Genomic DNA, 22249 nt, shown 5'->3' with positions numbered 1-22249 from the left:
ATGAAACACTGGTGCGGAGGTTTGAATATCGGCATCCGGGAAGTGAAGTCAGACGCATCTAATGCACTTCGCGCCCTCGTTCGGGCCGATAAATCGGATCCGTACGCTACAATCAAGTGTGGCCCGCGTTGGCCGCTCTGCAGGACGTTCATATCCGCACTTGGCAGATACCGTGAACTAGTAACTATCTGTAAGAAGAGTTATTCTTTTAAATGAATATAACTGGGGGAGGTTTTACAACTCTCTCTAAATGTACTTACCATAGCACTTTGGGCGCGCAGTGGTTTCTATTTACTATAACAAGGTATTACCCTCCTCATTTGATAAAGTGTTATACATTTGTTAGTAATTAAGGTAATTGATGGGCTTTACGTGTAAATGTTCTGACTGGGACTTTATTATTGTATATGTTATTCCTTCACTATTTGACAATACAAAATAGCTATTTACAGTTCCTCTGTAAAGTTAAAATTTTTAAGGTATTGTCTTTCTCATTTAAAGAGTTGTTCCACTTGCTTGGGTATTGAAAGTCAGCTGATGGGCTTCATCTACATATATTCTCACTTGAAGCTTATGACAATTGTTTTTTCTGTTCATTGACTTTAATAAATATTGTGAAAAATAAAAGATGAATGCTCCCATGCCCTAAGGTCCAGTTCTTCCTCTTAGTCCTTTGGGCGTTTTATGATGCCCCGAGGTAACATCGGTTTCAATGGTTATCGATATGTTTAGACTTTAGAAGCGATCGAATTGCGTGGTCCTGTGATCTCCTAATAGAAAATAAGTCAATACAGAGTTAGCGTATCTTTATTACATTTGAATTTGTCACGACGTGTACGTTAGTGCAGCGTGTGTTAGTGCAGCTACATCAGTTATAACGATCCTGGAACAGAATAAATCTCACATCAAAAGACCTCTTGTAGAGTTTTATCTGCCGTCACTGAAGGTGGTTTACTCACGCGCGTGAAAACCTGTACCGTAAGACAAGGTAGATCACGAACTACCAGTAGTGGTGTAGGCTGAACTGCTGCATACGGTGTAGACGTTTTGTTCTCTAGATTCGTTCGTAAAGTGACGTTATACGAGCAGTGAGCATTACACCGTACTAAGCTCGGCAGACGTGTTGGTTAACGATAACTGAATACATCTCACACAAGGATATGTACCTAGCGTGCCAGCGTGATTACTCGGTAGTTCACTGACACTGCAACCATTGAAACCTTAGACGTTCATAGTGAGATATTAACCAGACCAGTAGTTTAGTCGACTTTCAAGTGTTGTGTTACTTATGTTGTATCCTTCTTTCCAGCCAGATCTTCCTCATTTTCCATTATTCTTAGTCGGAGGAGTCTCCTTAAGTATCCTTTACCCGTAACTCACTATATCAGAAAACACCTTTCTACACCTACAAATTGCTTTTATGTCTGCCACTGTCGTTAGTGTTATTGTCATTACTAATTTTATTGTCCTATTAGTGGTGGCAGCAGCAGCGGCGGCAGTGGTAGAACTACTGCCAGTATTAACTTTAATAGTTCATAGTCTTATTTACTCACAGTGCCACTATAGACACTCAAATCATTTTAATAATATTTTTCATAGTAAAATTATTGTTGCTTGGGTATCTATGATGTAAAAAGGTACTGTATGTGTGAAACCCTGTCCGATGTGCTCTGATAGCCCTAATCAGATCAGGTTAAGAAAATAAATACATAAATGAAAAACAGTTCTATGTAACTCTAAAAGTTCTCGAAAAAAACCGGCTTTTCTGTTTTCCGTCCTGCTTTAATGCGCAAAGCAAGTACGATTTTTCTCGACTGGCTGTATGTCTCTGTTCCAGAACATTTTCCGGCCGTATAGAGTTCTTATGTTCACTTCCCTGCAGAAGAAAATTGTTAAACAGATTCATATTATAAAATACTAGCAAATACTAGCATTTCCGTAATGCGTAAAATACATAAAGTTTGAAAAAAGTCGGTAGCACTGAAGACTGAAAATTGCTGGTTCAAGAGTTTTCTCAGTAATTTTATCGCTTTTCTAGTTCAATTCCAGTACCTACTCCATTCAAATACAAGAGATCCCTGAAATGTTAATTAACAGCTGTATAATTGTTATTTTTATGAACCACGCATTTTTCTTATTTCCAATTACATCCTGCACACAAAAATCCAGTTTTTATTGCTAATATAAATCATTATAGAACGATCTTTTGTAAAAGACTGTTTAAATTTAAAAAATTACGAACAGAATTTTTTCATCGTTACATATTTTCCGCTTAACAGAAATGTCATGGAACAAGCATGTTTGTTTAAAATTTTACGTTGTTCAGGAAACAAACCCCGACCGCACATGTCGTAGGTGAACATTCCAGAAAAGAGCCACGCCGCTCATAAAAAAGATAATCTTTCTGCAGGATATTAAGGATACTCGGAAAAATTTACAGTCGACTTTATCGACATTCCTTCAGACTTGATTGTACCTGCTTTGTGAATTGATAGTTGAGTTCTGAACTTCGAGGACCATAAATTCTGTCCCAATGTAGTATCCTTGTAGGACTCTAAACACCAGCTGTAAAGTTTCTCATTACTTCTGTATCGTGGCATCAGTGACCTGACCACTTCTTCGCTGCTCCTGACAGTAACTTGACTCACAAACTCCAGTCCTGTATTTTCAGAGGGATAGTAAACTGAAAATCCCGTATGTTTGAAAATTCAGATAGCCTGCAACGGGAAAATTCCATGTGAATCGATTTCCAAACGATGCACACTACTGCTTGCCAACTACTATAACTTGGAAACAACACATCTGATCGTGAGATCTCAATAATTTTCTCGTGGTCGTTAATTTTGAACGTTACTACTGAAACTGCATGGAATATGAAATTCTACTTTGAATGTCACGTCACTAAACACTCAAGAAAAACTGTTTGCCGTACTTGGATACTTTAATGGCAAGATTCAAAACAGTCTTCAGAGATGCCCTTTACGATACAAAATAATAGCTCCAAAACAGTGTTTACTATGATATTAGACACGTCAACCAGTTACAAGGACAAAGTAATAATTAAGAATTCATACGTGTGGGCAAATCATCAGGTACAAGTATAGTTTGAGAAATGTGTGTCAGTTACGTATATCGATCCTTTTTGTATGCACCTCACAACAAACATGTTAGGTTATAATGTAAACCACTAATGCAGCAATTCATAATAAATTATCAATAAATGGTTACACTTCATGCTTTAAGGGAAATGAAAATAAACATAAAGAACGACGTATCAAAAATGAGCTATTTTTAGGCCACAGAATTCAGTTGATGTGACGTACATGTACAAAGAAACAAATAATTACCATTTCAGATAAATTGGTTGATTTAATCAAAAGGAAGTGCTTAACCAATTAGGCAAGTCAGTAACGGGTTGGCCCACCTATGGGTCTTATGCAAGCACTTATTGGACTTGGCATTCATAGAGTTGTTGTATGTACTGCTCAGGGACCTCGTGCCAAATCCTGAGCTCGTCAAAATCCTGAGCTGGTTGCTACGCTAACGATCAGCAGATGGGAATTTGTTCTTATTGAAGATTTTTATTGAGGTACATTATGTTAATAAAATAACTGCTTATTCACTTATTTTCTTCTCAAATAAATAATTAAAACAATGAAAAGATGTTTTATTTCAGGTTTTACCCTCTGGTCTGCCTAAAAAACGATGGTGATGTGAACATGAAATTGCTGTGTAAATGCCGCGGCAAGCTCGCTCAAGTGAAATAAGGTCGCGCACCATCCGAATGGATAAACAAAGTAAGATAGAGTTTCTTCAGCCATTGGACCGACATACCGCGTGAGCTAAGGACGTTGTACTAGCCACTCGTAACTTTCATTTTCCGGTAGGTAAGACCACTTTATCTGCTTAGTCAAACGATTTCTCGTTTAAACAGTTCACTCCATGGGGACCAGAACTAAACTTGGGGAAGTGAATCGTAAAATCAAATCAATTGTTGACTCCCCCGGCACGTATGTTGTACCTGCCAAAAGTGTCGTGCTAATGTCGCCAGCTGCCCGATCGTTTACTCCGTGTGGCCGTGTGTTCTGGTTTTGCGCCAACCGCCTCCTCGCTTCTATACTGTTCCAATACGTCTGTCTCAACTACCACAACATTACAAGGGAAAAAAATATAAGAAACACACAACATTCCTCGTTACATATAACAGATTCATTAGACTTTACCTTACCTACAGTTCATTATCAATACGATAAAATTTAATGTAAAATATGCTCCACAAAACTGGGACTATTACAGTATATAACGGCAACGAATGTGTATAGGGGCAATGGTAAACATTAATGCTGCTCTAGCAGATATGTCATAAACTGTTTTCTGAAGCCGGAGATGTTATTCAGTTCTCTAATGTAATGCGGGAGATTATTCGAGAGTCGGGTTGCTGCTACTGATAAAGACTTCAAGAAATTTGCTGCATGACAGAGTGGGGCAGAAAGTATTTTGTTGGCGTTGGAACAGGTGATTCTGCCATGTTGCTAAGACACCAGGGGTGAGGTGGGGAAAGATGTGGAGAACATGCGTACGTTCATAAGACAGTAGACAAGACAAACAGTATGTAAGTCTTTGCGTTTGTCTGTACTCAGCCAGGATACCTGTGCACACGACGGTGCAATGTGACCAAGGAATCCAACATCATAGATGTAAGGGACGAAGGCATTTAAAACAAGTCTGAGGCTCCTTGAGCTTTCCTAAGAAAGGCTTTGCAGGAGATCACTGAAATCACTAATTGGAAACATAACTGTCCAATTAAGATTTTCATCTATTAATGCTCGATTAATATTTGTTCTGAGCTTGACATTCTATACATGTACAAAAACCCACTGTTGTGTGTTTTCTTCGTACGCAGAACTGGAGCCATTAGGCAAAACAGTTATCTGCTTAGTCTAAATTCTAAAAACTGAGCAGAGAAGTAGATCAGGGATTAATTTCTCGACTATGGGAAGCCTGTTAAAGGAATAGAACAAGACGGCGTTGAGAGGGACCTGACCGCGAATTCTTTTCCTCTTGTTATCCAGAGGAATTATCCTTTGATAATACTCGAGCTGCAGAACTTCGCCCGACAATCTCAGCAGGGTCGTAAACAACAGACTATTACGGCGCGTGACAAACAGCCTCAAACAAGTAAGCGAATTGCCTGCTCGTAGCTGAGAAGTCGCATTTAATCAACCGGCCATGGAAATCTCAACAGAACTTGTTTACCGAGACTGACGCACGCAACTAAGGCGACACAGCGGCTAGTCTGTGCTTCGCACAGTTTGTGTCCGACCCCTGCCGGCGAAGCAAAAACTGTCATTTTCAATATGAAATTAACATATCTTGTAAAGCCAAGGTAATGTTTCAGATCCATATCCGAAAGCATACAAACAAAAGACTACCCCGGAAATTATTCTAAATTAGAAGCAAGCTGTTCATTGTAACCTCAGATTTCACATAACGTTAACTGAGCCGCACTCCGCCGTCATAACCTGAACTTATCCGAGGCATAGCCTGTTTACTTTTGTCCCTGGATCTTTGGCCGACCCGCTTATCATCATGTGTCTCAGATGGGCAAACCACAAGATGGAAAAGTACGCAGGGTCGGGTATACTCCCCATGTCGTCTACATTGGGTTGACCGAAATATTCATCCACATTGGGATCATCGAACATAAGCGGCATCGCAGGCTGTGACAGGTAGAGAGATAGCCCGTTGTAATATTTGTACTGACACGGGCTGTTACCGCTTTGATAGTTTGCAGTGACTTTAAATTGTTTACATAGAGGAATATACGAGGGTAAGCCCAAAAGTTAGGTCCCCTACTTTTTTATGTACATAGACCTGTTTATTTCTACAATGGTTTACATCAGTTTATAGCTTGAACATTTAGCTATTTTTCGACATAATCACCATTTCTGTCGATGCTTTTTTGTAGATACTGTGGCAGTTTTTGTATGCCCTTGTCATACCACCTCGCTGCCATGCTGTTCAGAAAGTTATGAACCTCTTCTTTCACCTCGTCGTCGGAGTTGAATCGCTTTGCTGCCAAATGTTCTTTTAACCTAGGGAACAGGTGATAGTCACTGGGCGCCAAGTCAGAACTGTAGGGTGGGTGGGTGACTGTGTTCCACTGAAACTGTTGCAGGAGAGCAACGTGTGGACGAGCGCTGTCATGGAGAATGTGTACGCCTTTGCTCTACATTCCTCTTCTCCGGTTCTGAATGGCCCGTTTGAGTTTTTTCGGAGTCTCACAGTACCTGTCAGCGGTAATTATGGTTCCAGGGATTCAGCTCAGACGACGAGGTGAATGAAAGAAGAGGTTCATAATTTTCTAAACAGCATGGTGGCGAGGTGCTATGACATGGGTATACAAAAACTGCCACAGCGTCTACAAAAATGCATCGACAGAAATAGTTATTATGTCGAAATACAGCTAAATGTTCAAGCTGTAAACTGATGTAAACCATTGTAGAAATAAACGGGTCTATGTACTTATAAAAATAGGAGGCCTTACTTTTGGGTTTACCGTCTTATTATGTATACCAATAAAAATAAATATTCATTTAGAAATATTAGTTTATTATCTCAGACTACACACAACGGGATTATCTACTGGCCTAAATAATATGGAACACATTATAATTTAAGAGTTAAAGTCATAGTTAGAAATGATAATTTGTTTTCGCCTTAATAACACATTAAATTAAACTTTGTAACCATCTTTAAAAGCAATACAGCGGTGATTCTACATTAGTTAGATTCCATAAGTTTTGGGTACATTTCCAAAGATAATATGTCGTACCGTATGTCAACTCAAAAGTCAGGGAAATTTCGTAACAAACGGGTCACAGGTTTGGAGACGAGGAGCTGGTAACCGATTGCCTTTACGACGACTTCCCAGGGGTTAAATCAAACGACCATCAGGAAAGACATAAAGTATGAAGGGGTGGAGATGGTCTTCATAATGTTCACTTTGTCGACGCACGTTATGGTGCCTTCGATTACTATTAGAGGACCCACAGAAGCACAAATGAATGTCCCTGGCAGCATAAAACCGCTCCCACAAACCTCCGCTCCTGAACCGGTGCATTTTCGGATGGATGAATGACGCTAGGAGGACATGGCTACAACTCTAGTGATCATTAATTAGTAATACTTTTACTTACATTTTTATCTTTTCCTTTTGTAAGAATTATGTGGAATAGCTGTGGTGATGAAAGGTACGTCCTCTGGAAAACGTTAATTTTAGTGCTTCTGCATTATGAAACGTGTATGATATCAGAGAATAATATTACCATAGTCATGGTCTCTGTTTAGTACGCACATGAGGTAAGGCGCGCTCGTGCGCAAATTGTTATTGCTGCCGCTATTCTTTTGTTGTGCAGCCCTTTTTCTTTAAATCATGGGACCCCGACTTCTTCTATTCCAGGCTTTCCATATAAGATTAACAACCGCAACCTACGTCCTCAATTATCTGCTGCATGTATTCCGAGCTATGACTTCCTCTTCAGTTTTTACCACCTTCAGCTCCCTCTAGTACCGTGTAATAACCATGGAGATACAATAACTGTAGTTATCACGATGTCACAAACTTGAAGCCTACTTCCGCAAAGTTAGTATTCCCAAACATTAGCTTCCAGTTGACGTGTGTATATTAAATATGCCAGCTAGAAATATTTATAGACGTATTAGTAGTTCTTATTATGGTCTATAGTGTAAAATAATTACATTTCATTTTTAAGTGGACTCGTTCAAGCGATATTTTCTTTTATATACATTAACTTTAGCTACAGTGCTTACTTTTACTGTAGTAGTTTTTTTCTGTAATATGACTTTAGATTTCCTGTCATTGCAGCTCGAAGCACGCTCTGGCTGAACGCTCTGAGAAGAACATATTGCAAACGGTCCAGATAGCAAAATCTGTTCGCACCTTTTTGGGGAAGAGAACACAGAAGAAACAACAGTTTCATCATTCCGTATTAAGGGAAATGCTGGATTCCGATAGCACCCTCTCCAAATCACATACTTCGCTTTTTGGTTATTTATAACGTGCAACATAAAGGAAGGTACATCAATGAGACCAAATGTGCCCTTATTAATATGCCTTTAAGACCAGAAAAATGTTTGAAAATGTCTCCCTGACACTGTGTTATAACAGAGAGCACTGTAGTATTTACTGTCTAACCTGCAGATGACGAATAAATTGAAGAAATGAATGATGAGATAAAAGAAATTATTCAGATTGTGAAGGGGGACGAAAATTTAATAGTCATGGGTGACTGGAATTCGATAGTAGGAAAAGAAAGAGAAGGAAACGTAGTAGGTGAATATGGATTGAAGGGTAAGAAATGGAAGAGGAAGCACCCTGGTAGGATTTTGCATAGAGCACGACTTAATCATAGCTAACATTTGGTTCAAGAATCATAAAAGAAGGTTGTATGCATGGAAGAAGCCTGGAGATACTGACAGGTTCAGATACATTATATAATGGTAAGACAGAGAGTTAGGAGCCAGGTTTCAAATTGTAAGACATTTCCAGGGGCAGATGTGGACTCTGACCACAATCTACTGGTTATGAACTGTAGATTAAAACTGAACAAACTGCAAAAAGGTGGCAATTTAAGGACATAGGTCCTGGATAAACTGACTAAACCAGAAGTTGTACAGAGTTTCAGGGAGAGAATAAGGGAACAATTGACAAGAACGTGGGAAAGAAATACAGTAGAAGAAGAATGGGTAGCTTTGAGGGGTGGGGTAGTAAAGGCAGCAGAGGATCAAGTAGGTAAAAAGACGAGGGCTAGTACTAATCCTTGGGTAACACAATATTGAGTTTAATTGACGAGAGGAGAAAATATGAAAATGCAGTAAATGAAGCAGGCAAAAAGAAATACAAACGTCTCAAAAATAAGATCGACAGGAAGTGCAAAATGGCTATGCAGGGATTTCGAGAGGACAAATGTAAGAATATAGGGAGAGTTATGTCACGAGGGGTAAGATAGATAGTGTCTACAGGAAAATTAAAGAGACCTTTGGAGAAAAGAGAACCACTTGTATGAATTTCAAGAGCTCAGATGGAAACCCAATTCTAAGCAACAAAGGGAAAGCAGAAAGGTGGAAGGAGTATGTAGAGGGTATATACAAGGGCGATGTACTTTGGGGGCAATGTTATATAAATGGAAGAGGATGTAGATGAAGATGAAACGGGAGATATGATACTGCGTGAAGAGTTTGATAGAGCACTGAAAGACCTTAGTCGAAACAAGGCCCCGGGAGTAGACAACATTCCATTATAACTAGTGACAGCCTTGGGAGAGCCAGTCCAGAGAAAGCTCTACCATCTGGTGAGCAAGATGTATGAGACAGCGAAATACCCTCAGGCCTCAAGAAGAATATAATAATTCCAATCCCAAAGTAAGCAGGCGTTGACAGATGTGAAAATTACCGAACTATCAGTTTAATAAGTCACGGCTGCAAAATACAAATGCGAATTCTTTACAGACGAATGGAAAAACTGGGAGATGACGACGTCGGGGATGATCAGTTTGGATTCCGTAGAAATGTTGGAACACGTGAGGAAAAACTGACCCTACGACTTATTTTAGAAGTTAGATTAAGAAAAGACAAACCTACGTTTCTAGTATTTGTAGACTTAGAGAATGCTTTTGACAATGTTGACCGGAATACTCTCTTTCAAATTCTGAAGGTGGAAGGGGTAAAATACAGGGAGCAAAAGGTTATTTACAATTTGTACAGAAACCAGATAGCAGTTATAAGGGTCGAGGGACATGAAAGGGAAGCAGTGGTTGGGAAGGGAGTGAGACGGGGTTGTAGCCTCTCCCCGTTGTTGTTCAATCTGTATATTGAGCAAGCAGTAAAGGAAACAAAAGAAAAATTCGGAGTAGGAATTAAAATCCATGGAGAAAAAGACCTGGAAGAGCAGTTGAATGGCATGGACAGTGTCTTGAAAGGAGGATATAAGATGAACATCAACAAAAGCAAAACGAGGATAATGAAATGTAGTCGAACTAAGTCGGGTGATGTTGAGGGAATTAGATTAGGAAATGAGACACTTAAAGTCCTAAAGGAGTTTTGCTATTTGGGGAGCAAAATAACTGATGATGGTCGAAGTAGAGAGGATATAAAATGTAGACTGGCAATGGCAAAGAAAGCGTTTCTGAAGGAGAGAAATTTGTTAATATCGAGTATATATTCAAGTGTCAGGAATTCGATTCTGAAAGTATTTGTATGGAGTGTGGCCCTGTATGGAAGTGAAACATGGATGATAAATAGCTTGGACAAGAAGAGAATAGATGATAAATAGCTTGGACAAGAAGAGAATAGATGCTTTAGAAAGGTGGCGCTACAGAAGAATGCTGAAGATTAGATGTGTAGATCACATAACTAATGAGGAGGTACTGAATAGGATTGGGCAGAAGAGGAGGGATCGGTTGGCAGGACATGTTCTGAGGCATCAAGCGATCACCAATTTAGTATTGGAGGGTAGCGTGGAGGGTAAAAATCGTAGAGGGAGACCAAGATATGATTACACTAAGCAGATTCAGAAGGATGTAGGCTGGAGTACGTACTGGGTGATGAAGAAGCTTGCAGAGGAGAGAGTGGCATGGAGAGCTGCATCGAACCAGTCTCAGGACTGAAGACCACAACAACAACAACCTTCTAGCTACCTTTTACATAAGGTCAGCCAGGTTAGTAGCTAGAGTTCTATTGTACGAATGCCCTGAGGGTAGAGGGAGAATACAATAATTACAAAAATAACAAAAGAAGAATGCCGCGAAATGTGAATAGCGTTTCGCAACGTGGTTTATAGTGGTAAAAGAATTATGTCCTTTTTTAAGTCCGTGCAATGCACCTGCAGAACACGAGCAGTGGGCTTATTATTAAGTGGTTTAGTTCTTGCAAGAGTGAATGGACGAATGTTTACAATGTCAGGAGCGGCCGTGTGTCTGATGTTAGCAACTAACTGGCACAGTAATATTACAAATATTTTCTTGAAAATCAGGATCACGGCATAGCAATTGTCGAACATCTTTGCATGAACATCTCGGAGGTTTGCGAAAGGACCGACCGGAACAAATAGGGTACCACAAGTTATGAGCTGTTTAGATTCGGAAAGTCTCGGGAGGCAAAATGTTGTGCATACAAAAGAGATGTCAGTTCGTTAAGATAAAAAATAAACGTTAACTGCGCAGAAAATAAATCCAGTATTATAATTATAGCCTAATGGAGGTTATTTTCCCTCGTATTTAAAGCACAACAGGCCGCCATAAGTATATTTGGCTTACTTTTGACACGACGCTGGTACAAACTGCATACAGTAGGCTGCTCTCTAAAACGACATGCTCTAAATGTAACGACGTTGTACACTAACGATGTACGTGCTCAGCTGAACAGGAATACCTGTGTCATAGCAACAACGTCGTAATTTTTAACGAGCTGTTTTCCGCGTTGCAAACACAGTTACTTCTCCTGTAATGGCTGCGTATCGACAATACGCTACATCCCACGCCGAAACGCCATGGGATCTTTAGCCAAAAAATGACTAATTTATGGTAAATTGTGGTATTGTGGTACACAAAGGACAGCACACGCGCATCGCTGGAAACATTTCATATTCAGCTCTGGGCTGCTAAAGAATGAATGAAAAGTTTCAGAGAAAACTTCGATGACTTTAAATAACGGACAGTAACAAATAAGCAACAGCTAATTGCTGTTTGCGGCTATGATGAAATCCTACTAAAATCTTTTTCTCGTAATTCCAAAAAGTTGTTTGATAAGATTAGATTAGATTAGATTTAATTTCATTCCAAATGATCCGTAGTGAGGCAGTCCTCCAGGTTGTAGAACATGTCAGGAAAACAACAATACATGACAAATATTTACAGCTCAAACAAATAAGTTAATGTACCATTCCACAGGTCCCAAGTGTAATGATCGTCATTTTTTAATGAACACTATATGAAAGAATCATTTTACAAATACTAATACACTGAATTTAAAATAAAAATATTTCATTTATTTATAAGGCAATAAACGTGTAATACAACTACTATAATACTTATTTACAATGAACACATTACTGCTCTGAAATGGTGCAGAAGTTAGATTGTACTTACACACACATACGCGCACACACACACACACACACACACATACACACACACACACACACACACACACACACACACACACACACACACACACTTAGTTACAATGAACACATTACTGCACTGAAATTGTGCAGAAGTTATACTGTAATTATACATATATATATATATATATCTCAGTTGGTTCTACTGAGAAATTCTCCATGGAGTAGAAGGAGTTGACCACTAATAAATCCTTTAGGCTTCTCTTAAACTGAATTTCATTGGTTGTTAAGCTTTTTATGGCTGCTGGCAAGGTATTGAAAATGTGTGTTCCTGAATAATGCACACTTTTTTGTACGAGACTAAGTGACTTTTAATCCTTGTGAGTATTATTCTTATTTCTGGTATTGATTACACGAATTGAGCTGTTGGTTTGAAAAAGTGATATATTGTTAATGACAAATTTGATTTAAGAATAAATGTATTGGGAAGCTCCAGCTACATGTAATCGTTATTTACCACTCTGCAGCAAGCATGGTTTGTTAATTTTTGTGAACAATGATCTACAATTATCTCACCTATTTGAGGTCTATATCTACATTCATATTTTTAAACTCCCCGTATGGTCTAAGGCGGAGGGCACCATTCTTACTCATTACACAATCCACACGCAAATGGTGCGAAGAAAATACGACTGTCCATATACCTCCATACGACTCTAATTTCCTTGTCTTCGTGTTCGTTGCGCGAAATGTACAGTGGCGGCAATAGAATGGTTCTGCAGTAAGCTGCAAATACTTGCTCTCTAAACTTTCTCAAGAGTGTTTCGCTAGAAGAATCTCGGCTTTCATCCAGGGATTCCCACTTGAGATGAGGAAGTGTCTCCGTAATACTTTCTGGTTGTTCGAAACAACCAATGACAAATCTAGCAGCACACTTCTGAATTTCTTCAATGTCTTCTTTTATTCCGATCTGGTGTGGATCCAGAGCTCTTGAGTAGTACTCAAGAATGGGTGGTCTGCTATGTAGATTGGCTGTATTTCCCTAAAACTGACGTAACGTACCGAAGACGATATTCGCCTTCCCTGCTATAGACCTTCCATGGTCATTCCACTTCACATCGTTTTGCAGCGTTACGCCTAGATATTTGATTGACTTGACAATGTGAAGCAGTACACCACTAATGCTGTAATCGAATACTATTAGGTAGTTATTCCTACTCACCTACATTAACTTACATTTTTCAACATTTACAGCAAACTGCAATTCATCACATCACGTAGATATTCTGTCTAAGCCATCCTGTATCCTTCTACAGTCTCTCAACAATGATACTGCCTATTACATTAAAGCGTCATCGGCAAAGAGACACAGCTTGTTGCTCAGCCTTCCAGTCATTATTTGTGTACAGAGAGAACAGGAGCAGTCGTATGACATTGCCCTGAAACGGTCCTGACAAAACCCACTGTCCCTAGTGAACACTCGCCGTCGATGATAGCGTGCTGAGTCCTATTTCTTAAGAAGTTTTCGAGCCACTGACATATCTGGGAATCCGTTACGTATGCTTGGACCAGTGGAGTGGCAGTGAATAACCTAGTCAAACGCTTAAAGGATATCTAGGAATATGGAATCTTCCTGTTGTCCTCGAGCCATGGTTCGAAGGGTATAGTACGAGAAAGGTGCAAGCTGAGTTTGGCACGAGCGATGCTTTATAAATCAGGGCTGATTATGGATTGCAGCTTTTCCGGCCCTAGGAAATTTATTATATTCACACTTAGAATATTTTCAGGAATTCTGCAGCATACCGATATTAAGGATATGCGTCTGTAATTACCCACATATTTACGGCACTCACCTGCACTTTTTTTTCACTCCCTTGTGATTTTCCTGTACAAGTACAATCTGAGTAACAGATTACTGCCGTGAATTCTCTGTAAAATAGAGCTGAGATTACGTTTGGGCTCGGCGATTTATTTGTTTTCAACTCTTTCTGTTGCTTCTGAGAGCCTGGGATGCTAATTTCTTGGTGTTCCAAAGTGGGCCTGAACGACGGTCAAACTGTCGCAAATCTGCGTTAATTGTTTCTTAGATTTCCTGCTGGTCGACCAGACGCTACATAGACTAGCTTAGTAAATTTTACGTTTGACTGGAAATTTCTCCGGATACCCTAGGATCTTTTGCTAAGGTATGACGGCGGTTGTTGAATCCTTCGCGCATTTGTCTTTTTTTACAGACGGGCGAATTGCTACTAAGCTTTATCTTTTGGCAGCGACCACTTCTTTAATAATCACTTCGGTCTTCGTGCTAGTGCATGAATCTTTCTTCACAATATCAGAATCGCAGTACAGTTTTGCATTTGGTTTAGGAGTGCTATCAGTGGATTTGGATGACGCATGATAATTCAAAATGGTTCAAATGGCTCTGAGCACTACGGGACTCAACTGCTGTGGTCATAAGTCCCCTAGAACTTAGAACTAATTAAACCTAACTAACCTAAGGACATCACACACATCCATGCCCGAGGCAGGATTCGAACCTGCGACCGTAGCAGCCCTGCGGTTCCGGACTGCGCGCCTAGAACCACTAGACCACCGCGGCCGGCATGATAATTAACAAAGTGAAATGCAAGTGTTGCCTCTGCAGTGATAACAAGGTATGCTTACTGCGGATACAAAGAAACACTTAATATCTGACATACCGGAAACATTTTGTGAAGTTTTATGTTTCTTAGAAGCCAGGTGTGCATCCAAACCTTTAACATCTACAAGAGAAAAATTCACTGTATTAATAATCATCAGCCAGAACTTGCAATTATAAATCAAAACATTTTAAAAACTCGCCATAGCACTTTTACAGTCCAAATCAAACACACGAAAGATAGGAAAGAAGGAAGTATTTTATATTTTCACGTCTGTGTGCAGGAGTAGAACACGTCGCTGGAGGACAAAGAAGCTTTGTTTTTTGCTCGCTTCTTTCTGCCTTGGAACACTTACTCTTTAACGATACTTTAACGGCAATGCTTCATTGCATTGCATTTTCGTTTCAGCATTGCGGCTTCTGAGACTTGCACTGTGAATTAACTTAACTTTCCACTTCCCTAATCTTCGATAGACAAAATGCAAAAAGGGACGGTGGATGTAAAGCATCGCTTTGCCTTACCTAGGAGTGCAAATTGAAACTTGTAACAGAGATATTATTTTTCTTGCAAAAAATTACTGTTTTTCATTTCTTTAAAACTCCTGTGATGAAACACATACTCTGTATGAGAACCGTGTCATAGGAAATGACTATGAGGACAAGAATTAGAGAGCTAATATTGGTTTCAATTCACAGACGTGTATATGAGAAACGATAAAGATAGTCCCTATATCTCTTTCAGTTTTATCTTCAAACGAAAGATCGGGAAGCGAGGGGTTACTCTTCTAGAACTTCATTTCACTTGTTATTTGTGAAACGGAAGTATGTGTATTTCGGGTCTGTGTATCGTCTCACTTGTTGAATACTAATTATGAACTTTCTGGTAATTCCGTCTGCATTGATTTTAGGTCTCTTTAACCGATAACATATTAATTATGTTGCGTGAGTTTTATGTTACAGGATTGTTAATACATTGAGAGCAGAATGAGCGATAGCTTTTCGCGCCATGTCGTTTAGGTATTATGTTCATACAAAGTCGAACCGGTGAACTCTTTTTTACGATATGAGAATTAATACTTCTACCACTTTTTACGAGAAATCAGTACAATATCTTAACGATGAAAATGTTTTCGAGCAATAACGATGTACAATAGCGACAACGGCCTGATACATGGAAAAGAAAAGTAAAAAGCGACTGCCTACGAAAGTGAATGACGATAATACAATACAATACTATACTTGATTAGGATTTGATATTTGTCATTATTGGAACCGCATCGTTCAATCGCATTTGTGTCGTTTCTTTCCACAGATAAATCTTCCTTAATGCATTGCATACGTTTTACAAGCCTTAAATGCTTCTTTCCACTTTATATTCTGCCAGTAAGGAAGGACACGCTACAAAATGCTGCGTTACTTCATCTCACGTCCAGTGTTACAAATGCATGACTGTGGTCTTTGGCTGTAGCCACTGTAGTTATCTTCTCACAGCGAATTGCATCTGTGGCTGACAGACAATTAAACATTCCTATTTTCCAAGTTGCCTGTAAATTTTTCAAGTATAACTGCTTGTTTCTAAAAAGTAGGACATTAGAGACGCCGGAAGAAGGTGTAGGGTGTGCCCGCGAATTTTCTGGCGTCTGGTAACCCTACGAGGAGCCTTTCCTGGCGTAAATTCTATAATTCGACGTAATAAAATTGCATGCCCGCATCTTGTGGTTTCATGAGCTGAATCGTCGGGAGTTGCGGTAGTAAGACTTATAATGCTGGGCAGAGTACAAGCGTGTCTGAACACACACTGCACCCAACACCTCTAAAGAGGGGACTCTGCATCCGACGAGCCACGAACGTGCCAGTGTTAACACCACGACAGCGGCAATTACGACTGAAATGGGCACGTGACTCCAGAACTGGAGCGCTGCTTGGTCTGATAGATCCCGGTACCTTCTTCGTCGTGCCTGTGGGAGGGCACAAATCCGTCGTCTTCCAGGGTAACAGCTCCTTGACACTTGTACTGCAGGAGGGAGACTAGCAAGTGGCTGCACAATTGTGCTCTGGGAAGGTGGTAGTGTGGTGAAAAAATGGTTCAAATGGCTCTGAGCACTATGGGACTTAACATCTGTGGTCATCAGTCCCCTAGAACTTAGAACTACTTAAACCTAACTAACCTAAGGACATCACACACATCCATGCCCGAGGCAGGATTCGAACCTGCGACCCTAGCGGTCACGCGGTTCCAGACTGAAGCGCCTAGAACCGCACGGCCACAACGGCCGGCGGTAGTGTGGTGAGAGCCGCCCATAGAGTATATACAGGGTGTAAATTTTAAGTTGACAAACCAGAATAACTTGAAAAATAAGCTTCACACGAAAAAATGTGTATAATCCAAAGTTGATTATTTTCGAGGGGGACATCTGCTGGTGCTAAAATTAGCCCGCCACCCCAGCCCCAAGTGGGTCGGGCGGGAGGCAACTTTAAAATTTCAAATGGAAACCCCTGTTTTTATTGCAGAATCATATTCTACATAACAAACTACGTACATTCTGTCTTAACAATTTGTTTTGATTTTTGGTAGTTGATGCTGTATTTCAAGAAAATCCGTGTTCTCACTTTTGCGAGGTAAACGGTTAAAGATAAATAAAAAAAACTTATTTACTTCGTAAATTTTGATTCGCTAAAGCTAAAACTCTCCCTCTCTCCCCAATGGGTGGGGTTTGAGACAGAGGAATTACAGTTTTACAAATGTTGACCAAATATTAATATTTTCCTCAGATTCGGATCAGTTTTCTTTGTTTCGTGGTCATGAGGCCACACAACTTTTAATTATCAAACAAATCATCTGACTAGCTAACTGACTAACCAAACATCCTACTTACTAACTAGTGAACTCATATTTTATTTATTCGTAACCATTTTCAACGCAAAAATGGTAACATAGATTTTCTTGAATTACAGCGCCAACTACGAAGAATCTAAACAAATGTTTAAGACAAAATGTACGTAGTTTTTTTATGTAGAATCTGATTTTGCAATTCAAAATGGGGGTTTTCATTTGAAATTTTAAAGTTGCCTCCCGCCCCACCCCCAGAGAGGTGGGGTGGTGGGGCTAATTCTAGCACCAGCAGGTCCCCCTCGAAATTAATGAGCTCTGGATTCTACACATTTTTTCGTGTGAAGCTTATTTTTCGATTCTTGTTCGTCAACTTAAAATTTACACCCTGTACGTCTATGGAATGAGTATAATCTACTAAGAATGTTCTCAACAAATTCACACAATTTTGTGATGGGGCTGGCATCCATGGGTCCAATGGTGCATGTGCACGGCACCATAACGACCTAGAAGCGTCATACACTCTTTGCAGACCACGTACACCCATTCATGAAGATCGTAATTCCCGATGGCATGGCAGTTTTGAAGATGATAATCCTCCATGCTACAAGGCCAAGAGTGTGATTGAGTGGTTCGAGGAACACAGCGGCGAGTTCCAACTGATGTTGCGCTGTCCTCCCAACTCGTCAGCTCTGACCCCGGTCGAACACACCTGGAAAGTTACTAAATGGTTGCCAGAGTTCATCGGCACCCCTCCCCGGAATTTAGGGGAATTAGGTGACGTGTGTGTGCAGATGTAGTGCCAACTATCTCCAGCGACCGACCAAGGCCACGTTGCTTCAACGCCTCGATGCGTCGCCGCTGTTATCCGTGCCAAGGGTGGACATACCGGCCGTTTGGTAGGTGGTCATGATGTTCTGGCTGGTCAGTGTTTACGTTATTGCACGTCTGAGTATTAGTAACAGCTACGGTACAGTACAGTTGTTGCTAGGGATGTAAAGGGAAGAATTTGAAGGCAGGACCAGTTACTTTTCATTGGTGAATAAAACATACGTATAATTGTAAATGTAATATTGATATGAGGTACTTTATATGTTGGAGAAATATCAAAACGTGATATTATAAAATCATGAACTGTAGAGCAGATTTCTGCGATTTTTAGGCCATGTGCTTAAGAGACAAGTGCTACATAAATCTGCAAGTGTGTTCAAGTAAACTGCCAGTCGTTGAATACATATTCTTACGACGTTCATATGCAGATAAAATTTATACATGATCGTTTGATTTGTATTCTCAAAATTATGCAGATTCTCAGACAGTTGTGGCTATCTAAGTATTTGCGCATGAGGCAGTTTCCAACATTTATGTGGTTTTTGTATTCCAGTTTACCGAAAAATTAAAAAGAGTCAAAATACGGTTACACAGAAAATCACGAATTTCGCGTGATTCGCTTATTTGGTGCAATAGTCTCATAGTTCCAAATGCGATGTTTTTCTCGTGACAGTTCGGTGTTGCTGTGGTTTTTGTATTCCAGTTTACCGAAAAATTAAAAAGAGTCAAATTATTAAAGCAGTTTCGACGATATGAGTATCTGCAGTACAAGACATAAAAAGCATTGTTGCCTATTATTTATTTTATTCCTTCAACATTCGAGCTTTGATCTCCCGTTTTCTTGCGCACAGTGTATGATTTTGCTTTTCTGATGAGATAGTGAATTTTTTTAGATATTTTACTTCTGTGTAGAAAAAAGAGAAAGAAAACAGAAAACTAAGTAAAGAAGAATTTAAAGTAATGGTGTAAATGGTGGTTTAAATTGTTTATTTTTTGTAAAAACTTCAAAGCTATAAATGTGTAGTTTTTTCAAGACACTTTGATGCCCTGCAGAGTGTCATTGTAACATGATTAATTAAATCAGAGAATCGGCAATATTAATTAGTGTAACAGAATACGTAAAAACGTACGGATGTCACACCTTCCCGTACCGAAAAAAAACATAATCAAAGTGGAATCTAAGCTATCGCACTGTGGCGAGAAAGCACAATAGCTTGCTCCTCACATCTTTAAGCTGACTTGATTTCCAGGTATCAGATTGATAAAATGTCTATAAAGAAACCCGTGCAAGGTCTTAAGGTACTTCTGAAGGTGATCTGTCTGCGCCAGCGAAGTAATAACACTCCAATTACGCTAAGCGCTATGTGGGCTAAATTGCTCCGTCCCAAAACCACATGACTTGAGCTGCAGGAGACTTTTACGGACAGATTACTCGTACTGCGCATCCGAACGCTCACTCTGTAGATATTAATATCCTATGTTCCCACCTGACCGCAATGTCTGCTTCTACTGTAGGAGTCCTGCAGTTGCAGGAGAAATTCGTTCCAATTTGGATAAGAATTGATGCTGACTTTCAGGAGCCAGCCTCTTTCGAGGTTAATTATCTCGTGTCTCTATAAGCACCGCAAATCGATATCATTAGCCGTTACTAAAATGTAGGAAAGTGCGCTTGGACGCCACCTCACGAGTACTACTGACGAGAGAAGACAGGCTATTGAACAGCTTATAAAAATTACTCTTATAAGGGGAACTGAATTGTTTGTAACAAGTACTGTCTTTGGAGAACTTTTAAAAAAACGCTCCGATTGGCTGAGCAGACTTTTGCCTGGAGTTCGAGGAAAACGGATTTGGAGTGGCTGTTTGGAAGGAATGCGGTCTTGGTGCTTTGGAGAGAGGGCTTGCAGTCTTCCAGATTTCGCGAGAACTTTTCATTCAACAGGACAGACTAATTTGCTTCGCTGTGGTACAGTGACTACATCACCCGCAGTTGACTCGGCAGGATTCCGCAGCACAAGTGAAGTATGGGAACTGATAGGTTTTTCTAGGCGTGTCGTCTTAGGTGTTGACTGTGTGACCGAGGGCTTACTAATGATTATGCAAATTAGTAATCGTGTGCCTCTCTGGCAGCACATGAATAATCTTTGTGCGATCATGGTGGCTTGTGATCTTCATCCATGTTTCGTGAGATGGTAATGTATTTCCTTTCACCTAAACCTCCCCTAGGATTTGCCAAATCATTAAATCAGTATGTTCAACGACCTTGGATTTTCATTGGTCGCTGTGTAATTCTGTTTTTCAATTCGTGTTCCTGTTGTTACTTACGGAGATTATAAAGATACACGCATATCAAATTCAATGTAAAGTAGTTAACTGTTGTTTCCGCATCCCGCTCTCCCCCCCCCACCCCCCCCCTCTTTCACTTCACCATTTTTTCGCATCCTGTGTCAATTTAGCGGCTATGATGGCCCCTACCTGAAAAATGTATATATAAGTTCACACTCCTCATGCACTGGTTATTTAAATGAGATTTATGCAGTAAATTCCGTTGCACTACGAACTGAACTGGAGTAGTCCATACATTCTCCGAAGATTTTTCTCTGAAGATTTCGCGTAGCAACGCATGCCAGTGTTGTTGGTATACGGATGGGACCTGCTTACTTCCCATAAGTAGTGCTATAGCTGCAAAACAAGACCATGGGATGTGAGAAAAGAGTAGGTCCGATAAATGACACAGGGTTAAAATTCAGATATGACGGGAGCTGTCATCACTTACGTGGCCTCCCTGGGAAAAATCATTAACTCCCACATCACGGACTCCTTTCAAACTGTGAGTCGCTTTATTTTTAAGACAGTTCTGCAACAATTTCTGGCTTTGTCTTTCGACTTTTTAACAAAAAGTCTTTTCCCGACACTTCATACTGTCGACTCGTATTGGCAACAACAATTTTAAAGATCAGCTGCGCAGTTCAGTCTTGAGATTGAAACTTTATGTATTCTGTGACATATGGAGTGTACAGAAGTTTTAATTTCTGTATGGCAACGGCGTGCTGCAAAAACTGCTGTTTCCTCCAGTTATTATCTGTTTAGAAACGAAAGCAACACTCTGTCCCAGCAGATTTTTATTAAGTTCCAGAATTAGCTGAGATAATTAACAACATTTTTTAAATGCCTTTCTCCAGTTCTGAGATAGCAAATTACAATTTCAGCTCTTCTAATTCAGGTGTGATTGTCTCTTACATGTTGCTTCAGGGATGACGCATTCATGATCAGTATTAATGTACCCAAATCAATCTATAAACAAAGGTAGTAAATAAAAACACTGTGAAGAATGTCACTTGCAACAGGGACCAAAACGTTGGTAGTTTTATATATTGACGATGCGGTCACAAACCTAGAGAAACTGTATGCAATACAAAGCAATCTGTTTTGAACGAGCACGCTTTGTTGGCCAGTTTAAACATGAACATCATCATTGTTGGTAATATTAATCTTTGTTTTCGTCATTGGAAAACACTAAAACAAAAAACATAAAAAGACCGATGAACAAAAGTCTTTGCCGTGGTCCAAATAAGTTGAGCTGTCCTGTAGAGGAACGCACTAAGAAGGTCGAAAGGTAGTTTTAGAGCTATTCTTTTAGGTTTTTAAAATGACGCGGTCTACTATCCTAAAGGGTTTTGATGAACATATCTCTCGATACAGATGCCATGTTGCGGCAGCATCTGTGTTGTTAAATATGAATGAATTCGTTTCAAGAGCCACGGACGGGGAAGCAGGCGTCCGTAGTGCTGCCTTATTAGGTAAAACAATTCCG

Source organism: Schistocerca piceifrons, chromosome 6, assembly GCF_021461385.2.
Source record: "Schistocerca piceifrons isolate TAMUIC-IGC-003096 chromosome 6, iqSchPice1.1, whole genome shotgun sequence".
Lineage (NCBI taxonomy): Eukaryota > Metazoa > Arthropoda > Insecta > Orthoptera > Acrididae > Schistocerca > Schistocerca piceifrons.
The sequence above is the reverse complement of the archived record's forward strand: the minus strand, read 5'-3'. Positions refer to the sequence as shown.